This window comes from Dipodomys merriami, unplaced genomic scaffold (assembly GCF_024711535.1).
Source record: "Dipodomys merriami isolate MVZ:Mamm:240054 unplaced genomic scaffold, mDipMer1.0.p SCAF_22, whole genome shotgun sequence".
Classification (NCBI taxonomy): domain Eukaryota; kingdom Metazoa; phylum Chordata; class Mammalia; order Rodentia; family Heteromyidae; genus Dipodomys; species Dipodomys merriami.
In genome coordinates, this window is record NW_027203604.1 from 4,038,152 (window position 1) to 4,050,782 (window position 12,631).

General features: G+C 37.1%; 1 protein-coding gene across 40 annotated transcripts in view; it reads left to right on the top strand.

Moving 5' to 3' along the window:
* Window positions 1–1,042: 1,042 nt before the first annotated feature.
* The window catches only part of Ptprd (protein tyrosine phosphatase receptor type D), a 2,013,525-nt gene continuing 2,001,936 nt past the window's right edge, over window positions 1,043–12,631 (top strand). For 29 of the 40 annotated variants that reach the window (XM_070033181.1, XM_070033197.1, XM_070033190.1 and 26 more), the window contains exon 1: window positions 1,137–1,502. The gene's annotated coding sequence lies outside the window, so the exon portion shown is untranslated. The other 11 variants (XM_070033219.1, XM_070033217.1, XM_070033214.1 and 8 more) reach the window with 3 other exon arrangements.

A 12,631-nucleotide genomic window follows, 5' to 3' on the forward strand; every position in this document is an offset into this window, starting at 1 on the left:
ACCCCAGCCAAACTGCAAGGACCTCGCATAATAATAACAATAACAACAATAATAATAATCAGCATGCAATATCTGTGATGAAGTACATCGCCACTCCAAGCCACCTCTCCCCCTTTCTCCACATCTTCATTAGCATGGGTCGTAGTGCAAAGGAAATCCCTACCCCTTACCTTTGGGAATGCCCATCCCTTAATCCATCCCACCATCCCACCCGTCCAAAAAAAAAAAAAATCACCAAATAACGACAAGCACACGGACACCTGGAGAAGCGCGCCCGCGGATCCACGCCCGGACAGATCCTCGGTGGCTTTCCTGGCGGGCACTAGTCCTGTACCTGGCAAAGTCCTCCTTTCCCTGCGTGCATGGTCCTAACCCAAATCCCTGGTACCCTGCCACGGCCTGAAGGGGCGCCGAGGTCTACCTGCTCAGAGTCCGGGGGCATCCCTCCACCCCACCCCCCATCATTGCGGTGGGTGCCGATTTCCCCTCCTCCCGCCCGGGCTCACGCGTCCCGCACCGCCGCCGTCGCCGCCGAGGCCGCTTCTGTTGGCTGAACGAACCAAGCATCCCGCGCCGGCCGGCCGGCTGGCGGGCCGCGTCCTCTCCGCCCGGGGCTCCAACCCGCCCCGCGCGGGGACCCGCACCGCTGGCAGCCATCAAGTGGCTCCTTAAGGAAATGCAGGTGAGTGCGCGCGATCCAGCGGCTGCAGCTGGAGAGAAGGCGGGTGTGTGTGCGTGTGTGTGTGTGTGTGTGTGTGTGTCTGTCTGTCTGTCTGTCTGTCCGTGTGTACCAGCGAGCAAAGAGAAAAGAGGGAGCAGCACGGAGCGAGCAAGTGCGGGAGCGGCCCGAGATGCTCCCCGCCTCCGCGGCTCCCCGCCCCGCCGCGCCCGCACTCGGCGGCCCGAGCGCGTGGGGCAGCGCCGCGCCCTGACCATCTCGCCTCCCGCACCGACATCTCCGACGTTTCTCCGGGGAGCGGCTCCCTGGCTTTCCCCACCCCGCGCTTGCTCTCCTCCCAGCCCCAACCCTCCCGCTCCTCCTCCTCCTCCTCCTCTCCTCCTCCTCCTCCTCCTGCCTCCTCCCCTTGAGCGCCGCTCTGACAAGCCAGCCTCGGCCCGGGCGAGTGCAGGTACTTTGCTTTCACAATAATTTGCAAGACCCCAGCAAGCTTTCTTTGAAGCGCCCTTCTTTTTTTTTTCCTCTCTCTCTCTCTCTTTTTTTCCTCTGCCTTCTTTCCCTCCTCTCGCTCGCTCTCTCCGGCAAAGAAGATCCCACTTTTGAAACAATCAGAACCCGAAGCGCCCCACCAAAGCCAAAAAACCCTGACAGACTGCTGTGCCTGGGCTGTCCCTTTTTACGTCCCCCCTTTTCTTTTCGTTTTCCCTCTTATTTTCAGTTTATTCTGGGCCTGTGTGGAATAAGAAAGACAATTCTCTGACTGGTAGGAAAGAAAAGAGAAGACTCCTCAGGGTTTCCAAGGAAGAAAGAAGCCGCCGCTTTGGTAAGTAGATGCTGCTTATCTATTTCTTGCCTGGAAAGTAAGGTGTCTGGTGAAGCTGGCGACCCGCATCATGGCAGGGGCCGTTTGTTCATTTAACCAGGGGGGACTCCACTTATATAACTTCAACAGTTCCTGTTCGAGAAGTGTTTCACTAAGCGTTTTTGTTTGCTTGTTTGTTTGGGCAAGAACACTCACAGGACTTCTGTATGGGCAGCAGCCCTACTGGGAATCTGGTATTTCAAACGCTTATTGTTCACCAGCGATTTGGGAGCCTTGGCTTGTTGGAAATGTTAGGTGGAGCTAAGATTTAAGGGCTGTAACCTGGTGCGGGGAGGAGCGGGGTGGGGTGGGAGGGGGGGAGAGGAAAAAAAAAGCATGAGACTTCTAACCCTATTGGCTCACTTCCCTGACCACTCTAACCCACCCCAACTCCCATCCTTCTCTCTCACTTTTGTTAGTGGATTATTTTGTCTTTAGTTCTGAAGAACAGCTGGAAAGAATAAATGAACCCATAACAATTGGGTCAGAGGAAAGTTAAGAAAGAACCATGGTTTGCAAGACCAGGTGAAAATTTTGTTGAGATAATTTTCACGGCTAGAAAGCCGATCATGGAGATAAGGACATTCTGGAATGAGCCCAGCTGAGAATGTGGATGAACTTAATTTGGAGAAAGAAATGGGGAAACTACTGTGGAAAGAGCAAGAGCTGAGTCTGTGAGTTTGACACAGCAGGTTATAAACTGTGACAGGGGCTCAGCAGCCAGTGACAGGTTTAAGGTGTCTCCTAAGGCTGAATAGCTCAGCATCAGAAACTTTTGTAGGCAGTATTCCTCTTGGGGCTAACATCTCCATGTCAGTGGTTGCAGCATTTCTGTTTAAAAAAGAAAAAGAAAAAGAAGAGAAAACAACAAGGAAGACATTCTTTCTTTCTCTAGGAAAGGGTTAATGGTATCTTAAAGGAGGGGAAGAGTAGTCCAACAGCTGCCAATATTTTATAATATCTAAATAAAACGTTTATGTTATGTCAGGAAAAATATAGTTGAGTCAGTTTGTTTTGTACGAGAGAGAATCAATAACATTTCAGCATTTTTTCTATCTTTATCACTGCCAAATGGATTCTGAATCTGTTACTTCTTGCATTGTTACATATACAGTAGGTACAGTAGGAATTGCAAGTTAGATAAAATAGGACTAATTTCTAACACATTCCAAGTTCTTGACAATTTCACTTGTAGTGACTAGCATTAAATGGTGATTAGGAAAAGTTTGTTTTATTGTGAACTTCTGGGTTTTTTTGTTCAATATAAAGTATACTTTTCTAATTAAAAATACCTATCAAATTTATGAAGCAGACTGAAAGTTACAACTGCTTATCTCATAGATATTTTTTGATTTAACAGCTTATTAAATAGTAATCAAGGTTTATCATATTAAATTGTTGATATTGGTTGAATTAAAGTATTTTTAATTTTGTATGAACTGAAAAAAGGAAAGTAAAATAAGCCCATTCATTGGACATTGTTTTAAAAAAATGGACTAAGAGTAAGCTATTCTGGACAATGGTTAAAATGGAGACATCTTTTAGAATTATGATTATTGAGTGTTGAAGGCTCTGGATACCTTGGGATATAAGTTTCAGAGTGATAAGCTTAGAATAGGGCCCTGATGACATGAAGTTATCATAGGTGGAAATCTTTTAGAAAAGACATGACATTGTTTCTTGATGATTCTATTTGTTACCCAAGTGGTGTTTTTAGAGCTATTACTTCTCTCAGCTGCCATTTCTATTATTGGTTATAAAAGCCCATTTGAACAATTTAAAGTGCAAACACTGGTTGATCAAATTTGGTCTCTCACATCTTACCTCTATTCATCTGTGACCTCAGATTTCTGAGGTCATTTCATCTTATATTTGAAAAAAAATACAAAATTAAAGGGAAGATTGTAAATAAGGAGTCACAGTTACACAAGGTTCCAGCATGCCATTACATATACTTCACTATAGGGTGTGTTTTACCAGTGGAAAACATAAGAAGAAGTATTTATTGTGTTGAATTTCAGAAAGCGAAGACTTAAAGTTAACATAAAAAGTAAGTGAAAAACCTTTGTCCCTGTTATAATTATGTCATAGAGCCCTAGAAAATCATCTAAGTTCATACTGGTTATTTCAAACCCTACTGATACTGAACCTCTGTATAATGATGGAAAAGAATCAACCCTAGATGGGTGATTACATTGTTAGTGGTTATTACTATTATTATTATTACTCTTATTATCCCACCAGCTTTTTGTGTTATATAGAGGGAGGTGCAGTTTTAAAGTTGAAGGAAGAAAGTTGCTGGTGTCAGCAGTAATGTGTTTTATTATGCAATTGTTCTTGTTATTCAGATCAGATAATGGCCTGATGAAATACATAAGCAGTCTGCAGGGATGAATGATTAATTCTTCTAACCTGTGCTTACTAAAGGAGTTCTTACCAATAAAGTGCAGTATACTTGCATTTTCTTACAGTTGCAATTGGTTAAGGCAAACATACTTTTCCTTTAATATTAACATAGAATTTACAAGTCTATTTCTGTAACTATAGCAACATAAAGATGATTTTGTGGACCACATGTTCTTACATTTTTAAAGCTTTGGGTGTGATGATCATCTTCTAAAGATGTTTAATTTAGAAATTAAACCAATATTAATTAGATGTGATACTGAAAGCTTAAACTACCAATTAAATCTATTTTGTTTTTTTCTCTATGCAATGGCAGAATGTCTTACCTGTGTGCTACTATTAAGGTGCATAAACACAAATTAATGCAGATTCAGAGTTCTGCAAGAGCAAATTTTATTTTTATTTAGTGGTATCAATTGTAGTGGAAATATGAAATATTACTAGCTATCAAAGAATGAGCTGGATTCTATGTGAAAAATTTTAGGGAGGGGTTCTACAGAACAGGACAACTGTGATCACAATTCGTGTAAATTGTTCTGTGCTTAGAGAAGCATCATTGTGTTACTTTTGATATCTCTAAATTTGTAAGACTGAATTATAGGAGAGGATAGGGAATGCAGTCATCTTATAAAATAATTAGATCAGGGGAAGACTTGAAAGGCATCTTCACATTGTAAAGTAACCTACTTACATCTTTTTTTTGTTCAAAGCAATCTGAAACAGACACTGATTTACATTACCTAATTTGGAAAAATTCCTTTCTACCTGTTTCCTATGCTTAATAGAGAAAATATTTTTATGGTAATAGTCATCTGTTCTTTGAGTGTAAATATCTAAATTTCAATAATATGTTTGTAAGTGTACACTGATATTGATTTCAATAACATTCACAGTGTAAGTACTATGACAAATATATTCAATAATGGCAAGTTGAAAGTTAAATTGAAAATTAAGAATATAGAGTTTTGTATGCAAATGAATGTCATTTCAACTTATCAACTCACAAATCTTAGCAAAATTTCTTTACAAGTTCTGTCAGTTCACTGTTTGTTATTTTTTCATTGGGTCTTTCAAGCAATTTTACATTAATGAGAAAGAAATACACATCCACTTGTCCAAACAATATACAAATTACACTTGCAGCAGGGTTTTCAAACTCTTTCATGATACACTAGATGAAGAAAATTAAGAGAAGAATAAAATATAAGAGTAGGGCTCATAGGTAAAATCTTAACATGACTATAGATAAAGGTTTTGGGGCTTTGGGTCCCAAGGAGACAACCTATACGTATTTGCACCTAAGTTTCTCCTTTGTCAAGGTAAAAACCAGTCTAGAAACTGGAGTTCCATTTGACTGTAAAATCTTATGCAAGCAAGTAATAAATAGTTAATAGAATTGACATAGAATTGGGCAAAGTATTATATAGTGACTGAATGAGAATCCACACAAGAGTTAGGGACAATGAAATAGAAGGCTCTTGTCCTGAAGCCATCTTAGTAGGGCCTAGACATTCAAGCTTAATAAGGTTTTTTATTGTGAAAATACCGTTCAGAGGGATTACAATTACATGAGCAAGGTAATGAGTACATTTCTATAAGCATTGTTGCCTCCTCCATTGTGGACTGAGTGTTTGTACAAAGTGGTTTGGTAGTAGTAGGACTGAAGCAAACATGGCCTGAAGTTTCTCTCAGCCACCTTTCACTCTTGCTATCGAGAGTATATTGCATAATTGTTGTCTTAGGATTTTATTACTTTACTTAATAACAGAAAGGTGCAAGCAAACAAAACTAAATGATTTCTTGTCATTGACCTTCCTATTTTCCTTGTCTTTATGTGTATGTATATGATATTTTACAAAATCATATTTACATAAATATGCATGATTTAAGTAAATGCATATTTTCCTTAAATCTCACAGGCTGCCAAAAACTAGAAGGAACCATAAAAATTAATTCAGTGCTTGTATTTTTCAAGAGGGAATTGAAGACTTCAAGTATAAAAAGTAGAATGTTAAAATTTTCACCAGTTCAGCTGTATATAATGCTCCATTGACAAATAGATATGTACACAATTCTGTACACACATGTACTTTATCAGTAAAACAGAGTTTCTTAAAAAGTGCTTTTCACAACAGCATTGCTACTTATCAGTTCGCACTGTTCTAAATACTTGTTTTACTCAATAGGTAATCAAGTATTTATTTGTTAATGAAACTTATATAATGTAATTTATGAAATTGGAAACATTTTTACTCTCTAGGAAAATCAATATGGCTAAACCTTTCCTTTCTGTAATAAGAAATATTTGAGTTGCAGGAAGTAAACTTTCGTTTCTCGAAAATGTATATTTTAAACCTTGCAACCTAGGAGACAGTTTCCTATCTGCTTTTTAACTTACAGAATATAGCTATATAGTCATGTAATTACACAAACTTTGAGTTTGTTTTGTGTATCTGCACACGTATTGGTATGTAAGCCTTACAACACATCTTTTCAAAATACACTTAGTGAAAGTAGTTTGTTATGTACAGTAACCAAATAGTTAAAATTGAAGTGACATAGACTTGTATGTAACATACCAGGTTGCTTTATGATAAGTTCTCAAATAAAACAGTATGCTATTTTATGAACTCATTGTTTCCTACAAGTTCATATGTTTTCTAAATATATGTAATAATTCAATATTTTAAGAGTCAAAGGTCAAATGAATAGATCCCAACACTTCCTCTTATATCACACTTAATATATCTCTTGTATTATACTACTTTCATGAGTTATACCTACAGAAGATGCTAAGGAAGGAATAGAAATGGTTCATACTGACCACATACATTTACTTTGAGATTAAATGTGGCTGAAATATGTGTAATGTAACTGGGATGCTTTGCATAATTTATTGCATATGCTATCTGACCATATTATAATTAAACACAGAATTAGTGAACACTTGAAATGATCATACTTTAACTTGCACATATTTAAGTAACCTACCTACCATACAAGTCTCATAATGTAAGTATTTCATTGGAACCACTTTGAATAATACCTTTAAAAATCTGAAGTTATATTTCAGAAGTGTAGTTGCTGTTCCCCTTCAACAGCTGCATAATCAGAGAACAAAGGCTGGCAAATATTATGTACACATGCTCCTTTTAAATACTAACATATCATGTACTTGTATATCCCTTGTTTGCTACATGGTCCTGGACAACTTAGAAAAAGGCCATAGAACACACCTTTTTTCCCTACAAAGCAAATAACATATATATATATATATATATATATATATATATATATATATATATATATATATATACAAAATGAAAACAGCAACAACAGCAAACATCACCAAAACACAAGAGCCATGGAATACATCCTGTTTCTAAATCTGAAGGAGCTTTGCCAAAATTCTTTATTGGGGAAGTAGAGAAAAACCTCATGAAAATTATTATGGCTGGGATGTTGTTCCAGTACAGGAACTTAGAATCTTTATATAATCAAGATCAGAAATTCTATTGAGGATAAAGGAAGCAATAAGAAAAGACAGACTGAGGAGAGACTGACCAATATTTTTCCAATAAATGGATTAAAAAAAACTGTCCCCATGCAGTAGTGACTCATGCCTGTAACCCTAGCTACTCAGGAGGTTGAGACCTGAGGATGGTAGTTCAAAGGTGATCTGGGCAGGGAAGTCCGTGAAACTCTTCCTTCCAATTAATTTCTCTCTGTCTCTCTGTCTCTCTGTCTCTCTGTCTCTCTGTCTCTCTATCTCTCTGTCTCTGTCTCTCTCTCTCTCTCTCTCTCTCTCTCTCTCACACACACACACACACACACAGACACACACACACAAAACGCTGGAAGTAAAGCTGTGGCAAAAATGGTAGAGCACTAGCCTTAAGCAAAAGAAGCTCATGGGCAGAGCCTAGGCCATGAGTTCAGCCCTCAAGACTGACACCAAAAATAAACATATAATAAAAATAAAATGAAATGTCTTTTCACCTTGGCTAAATGACTATGAGACTGATTGAGATGTATAGTTCATAAATCCGTTGTGTCACATTTTCATATTTCTAGTGCTTCCATGTAACCATCTGAACCAAAGAAAAGAGAAACTAACAATATCTATTCTTTAATTTTTACTAAAAAGAACAACAACAACACAAAAAAACCTCTCAAACCTTCCCAAACCTCAACTTTAGGACAATGATTGAGACAGTATGCATGATTACTATATGGAATAGTCTCTTCTATCTTCAGACTTATATATCTTATTATACCAGATCACAAGAAGAAGTATGTAATAAAAAGTATCTAGTAACACAACCCATAAATGTAAGTTGGCCCTCAGATATTTATCCTATCTCCTCTGTGACAAGAGTACTGAGTATATACAGAAGTATAAAACTGCCCAAATTTTGCTGTCCTGTGATTTTATGCATATCATCAAGAGCTTGGAAGAGAAAATACAATCTCCCTAAAGCATGTTTCCTGTTTCTGCCAAAGGAAAATTTCCAGGTATATGCTCTCCTTTTATTTTCTTCCTCCTCATTTCCTGTCATTCTGAGTCACAGGCTTCCATTTTAACAGCTGGGTAGAACCCACATTGCTTATTTCCAGTCACTGGCTCTCCTGCCTTCTGTTGGAGTTAACTGGAATCCCTCATCTTCAGATGTATTACTATAGTTTCATGTCATCATGTGTCCCCTTGCCCAAAAAATATAAAGTGTCAGTGGAGTATAACCTCAGTCCCTGTATTAGCCACATATTAAGATGGTTTAGCAAGACACTAATATATCCCTCAGTCATTGTAGCAGTTTAACTCCCTTTTATTGCCAAATTCAAGGGTCTAAGTGACAATGCAATGTCATAGTATTTTGGCAAGTGTAACTGAAGTGTCAAAGTAGATGTGTATTGGCTTTCTTAGGAAAAAAAGAACAGAGAAAAATTAGAAAATGTTGTCCAACGGGCTTGGAAGGTGGTTCAGTGGTACAGCACTTACCTTGCATGCCTGAGGCTCTGGGTTCGATTCCTTAGCGCCACATAAGCAAAAAGAAAAAAGCCGGAAGTGACACTATGACTCAAGTGGTAAAGCGCTAGCCTTGAGCTGAAGAGCTGAGGGACAGATCCTAGGCCCAGAGTTCAGGCCCCAGGACCGGACCCTCCCCCCCCACCCCCCCGCAAAAAAAGAAAGTGTTATCCAAGTTTATGTGAGTATGTATTTGTATATATATATATATATATATATATATATATATATATATATATATATATATATATTCATGTAGGTAATATATACATACATATTCCTGTATCTGGACCTGGGGGTTGAACTTATGTCCTGAGCACTGTCCCTGAGCTTTTGTGCTTAAGGATAATACCCTAGCATTTGATCCACAGATCCACTTCTGGCTTTTTTGGTGATTAATTGGAGATAAGAGTCTCATGGACCTACCCTTCCTGAGCTGGTTTTGCAACTCCATCCTCAAGAGATGAGTCTCCTGAGTAGCTAGGATTACAGGAGTGAACCAACCAGCTGTAAGATAAGATATTTTTATATGAGGCTTTATCATGAGTATTTTGAATCAAATAATAAAGAAGTAAAATTTTAATTTGAAAAATTTATCAGTATCCTGGGACTGTGTGTTTGAAATTAATAAATTGTTCTAAAGGTATTCCAATTAAATTCTAAAGTTTCCCTTGTTATTTGCCCTAAAATTCCCTAGTAACAGTATGAATATTACCTGATATATCAAGTAAAATTCAACAGGAATTTTGAAAATTAGAGCCCAGTTGATGTATTATTTTACTGCCCCAAACGTCCTAAATTTTCACATTAAAGAAATTGAAGCCAGATTATGTGTATTACTAAGATAGAAAAAAGTATTTTTTCATGATTTTACATTTCTCAGCACAGTACACAATGTATTCTATTAGTTTTCATTCATGTTCATCATTTGTGGTACTTATTTCAAGTGGGGTCAATGCTTGTAAGTGCCGTGTAGTAGATTCTTCACTGAAGGAAGGGAATTTTCCATTTCTGTTCTGCTAGGACCCATATGTGGTCAATGCTGTAAGAAATAGTTTACCCTTATCATTTATACCTGTGCAATTGGAAACAATGGAGCTTTCTTGTGGTAATTTTTTTGTACTTGAAAGAATTGCGTTTAGAACTTCATCGTCTCATTTTGCTTTCTTTATTTCTTTTTTTTTCCTCTTAGCAGTTAAAACCTGCCTATTTTATGAAACACACCACATCACTTTGGTGACATGCCAGCATTTAATAAAAATGGCATAGTTGGCAAGCTACAGTGCATTGGCTTTTTGAAGTAGACATCAGGGCATCTTAAGAGACCTTCAAATTGTGTTTTCAGAGCAACAAATTTCAGGCACTATCCAAGAATGTTCTGGTGTGAAAAGTTATATCTACTAATCTAGAGATGAATTAACTTAAGAGAACAGGTCAATAGAGATCAAATGCTTCCCACCAGTATACTTTTTCTCCATTTTTGTTTCTAATCCCAACATCCTTCTTTCATTTATTTCCTTTGACCTGCATGTGGGCATGGTGTTTGAGACCCACAGAAATGACTCTGGTGACCTTACAAAAAGATACTCGGGCAGTTATTAAGATTTTAAAGTAGATTATACTGTTTGTACTATTCAATTCTCTTGTATCTCCTTCATCTCTTTCATCAGTGTGTGAGTGCCTACTTCATAAACAGTTCATCACTATTGAAGAGGAAAGCAATCACAACATTTTATTTATTTATTTTTTTATTTTTATCCAAGATCACAAATAGCTTCAGGGTCACTTACAATCGTTTTTGGAGCAATGCATCTTTGAAACATTTTTGTCCCATAAAATATAATCTCAATAACTCTGGTGAAACCCTTAGATTAACTTGTAAATAATAGATAAGACTGATTCCTAAATATATTCGTCACTATTTTACACCTTCCCATATATTTTTTGTCTTCACACCAGTCCTATCAAGGAGATACAACGATTATCTTTATTTTTCAAACATAAATATTAAGGTTTAATTAATCTGTCCTAAGGTAGCATTAATAAGTTAAGTATATAGGCACTATGCTTGTGTATCCTGCACTTTTTTTTTTTTATCATTTTGCTACATTGACATTTTGGTGCAAAATAATTATTATATTTATCATGTTTCTCCCAGATGTTCATGAGTCTTTTAGAGGAATTCCACAATAACATAGATTCTACAAAACAATATTGGAAGAAATGAGGTCTCCTTGGTCTGCTTTCATAAGTCCTTTCAAATGTAGGAAATAAAAGTTATTAGCAATGTGTGATCAAATACATGAATGCAGAAAGGCAGACCCAGTGAAAGTCCTACTTCAAAGAATAAAGAGATGGACAAATAATCTCAAGGCAAACTATCTCTTCTTATCTCCTCCAAATTTAGAGTGGCTACGATGCTTGTGTATGCATTAGTTTAAAATGGAATTTTCCATCTTAAAAAATGTGCTTTCTACTTTTCCATGTCATTTCTCTCCAAACTTCGTTTCTTTTCCAGAAGGAAATTGGTCAAGATAGTTCCTGTCCCTCAGGTCTTTATATCCTCTTGCTCACAGATCTGATGATACATAGCTCCCTAAACATCTTGCTCAACTGGATGTCTACTGAAAAAGAGCTATAATATTTACCAACCAATCAGTAGTTTTGAGTCAGTTTACCCTCAGTGGATAAGATAGCAGAATAGACCTACAAGGGAAAGAAACATAAGGGGTTCATGAATCATGATCAAAAGTATTATAGTACACATGATAATGAAAGGAGACTTATAATTAACGGATGTGAAACAAACTATAAACATGGTGATCATAAGCAGTAAGAGAAATGTGTAAGAAAATGACCAAATAGTCTTATAAGAATTTTAATTACTTTTGTGAACTGCTTATATGGATATACACATATATACATGCATACATGTATATTTACATATACAGTCAATGTTTACACCATTGAATTCTGTTACAATGAAATTTTTGTAAGCTTTAGTTAGTTTGCATATTTATGTATTTATGTATATATTTACGTATGTATGTATGCATGTATGTATGTATGTATTTTTGGTAGGCACCTAGGATGAACTCAGGGATTCATGCTTTACCTCCCTCAATTTTCTTGCTTGTGGTTAGCTCTTTACAACTTGAGCCATACTTTTGCTTCAGTATTTTGCTGGTAAATTGTAGAGGGTGTCTCAAAGACCCTTTTCTCCATGGTTAGCCTTGAGATATGATCCTCTAGTTCTCAGTATCCTAACTAGCTGAAATCATAGGTGGAAGTAGTTGCTGCCTTGCTTATTATCTTATTTTTTTCTTAAATGATGGTTACTGTTTTTAATTTGTAGTGTGGCTGCTTTTTTGGTAAAACGTATGTTGGAAGAACATGAGTTATAACATCACTCAGGACTTCATCTTCAGATTATGTGGACAGATGATTTAAACTATTACTTTATTAGGAACCTATTCACTTGAAGTTTGGGGGAGATAATTAGAAATAGTTTTATCCATCTCTTTTTGAGGAAGACTTTTGCAAAATCTGCTCTTGTGCATTAATGTATTCATGCTAACTGACTTTTAAAAAATGTATGAAATGATTCTCAGTATTCACTTATAGAGTTTCTAGTATTAGAGATACTCTTGATGTACAC